Below are 1,522 nucleotides of genomic sequence, written 5' to 3'. Positions count from 1 at the left end.
TTGGGCAGGTGGTCATGGCAGCAGATTTTCATTCTACACGTTGAATATTTCTGAGTATAATTTGCAGCCATGTCCGTCTGTGTTGTTGTTCCTGCGCAGCAACTGTGCTAGTGGTGGATGGAACGGCGGAGGTGAACAGGAACGTGTAGTGCTTTGTAGAAAGGATGTAGGACATTTCGATTACATGGATTCATTTGCACGCCACCCACTTACCACCAGGGCACATCCGCATCGCCTCAACCCTTCATTGATGCCTTCCAGTGAGAGCGCCGAAAACACGGAAACCGCACAACCCAGCCCAAAGCCCACTTTCTTCTCTTCACACCGTTGGCTCAAACATCACAATCATCGCGATCGCCACAACCACCTCCACACGCATTCCCACATCCCGTTCCCTTCCCTTCCTTATTCCGGCACCTAAATCACCGCCAACACCAATCCTGATGCCTGGCGGCTTTCGCGGCAACTTGATAACATAGTCCTGGATTAAAATTCGACGCATTCGCACTCTACTGACCTTTATTTACCTTCGTATGTTGTCTATTGTAATTCCACCTTACCCACTGTGCTGTAGCTTTATAGACTCAGCGAACAAAGATCTAGTAGCTGTTTCGCATTTATTAGACACAAATGGCTTTTGGATATCCCTTCTTACCCATATTGTACAAATATTCTGCAAGTAATAACACTCCAAATGGGCGGTAAGAAGTCCACAATCACCCATGACAAGCTGGACATTATGAAGTTGTGTATAATTGGCTGCGTTTACCGCAATGATAATAATGAGCCTTGACATGATGAGTGTGAGTTTCCCCTTCTCTCATATAGTTGTCTTTTGGCAGAATGCGCCACTGATGTGCGGCATTACGCGACAGCATTCAACGCTCATCATCCAGAAGAAAGGCTGCCGCGTCAAAGTGTTGAAAGGAATAGTGCCCAGGTACACCTAATATGCTGTCAGCTTTTACAGTGGCTGATGGACTTTCAGCTAATTATTTAGTTATACGGACAGAAATAGCTTACACGTAATAACTCTGTAATTTCATATCACGCGGAGAAGAAAGCAAGTTTGCTTAAGTCGAAAACAAAGGAAACAAAACTAACCGAAGAGTAATATTAATGATGCGCACAACAGTTAATCTCCGACAACATTTTGTGTGAAATTAACTATTGATGTAAGGCTTTGATTGATTGTTAAACATAACCTGTGAACACAAGACACGTCCTTCCAACCGGACCAGCAGCCTTACAGCTATTTTGTGTGTTGCGATATTTTTTATTACCTTACTTTGGCTCTTTACGACTGGGGAAGACCTGGGATGATACATTACTAAGAGATCAGCCCTAATTATAGCTCGTTGAACTTCAGCGCGTTTCAAAAATCTAATTCAGGTTATCTCATCATAAAACGCATAAGATTCGTAAAGATACTAAGTAAGACAGCTCAAATACCATCAAATTTGAACAGAAGATGTAAATGCAGAAGGTGTAAGCGTGTAATTTCACGCCCTTCCTAAGAACA

Source organism: Echinococcus granulosus (genome assembly GCF_000524195.1).
Source record: "Echinococcus granulosus chromosome Unknown EG_S00100, whole genome shotgun sequence".
NCBI classification, from domain to species: Eukaryota; Metazoa; Platyhelminthes; class Cestoda; order Cyclophyllidea; family Taeniidae; genus Echinococcus; species Echinococcus granulosus.
This window is presented reverse-complemented; position numbering follows the sequence as displayed.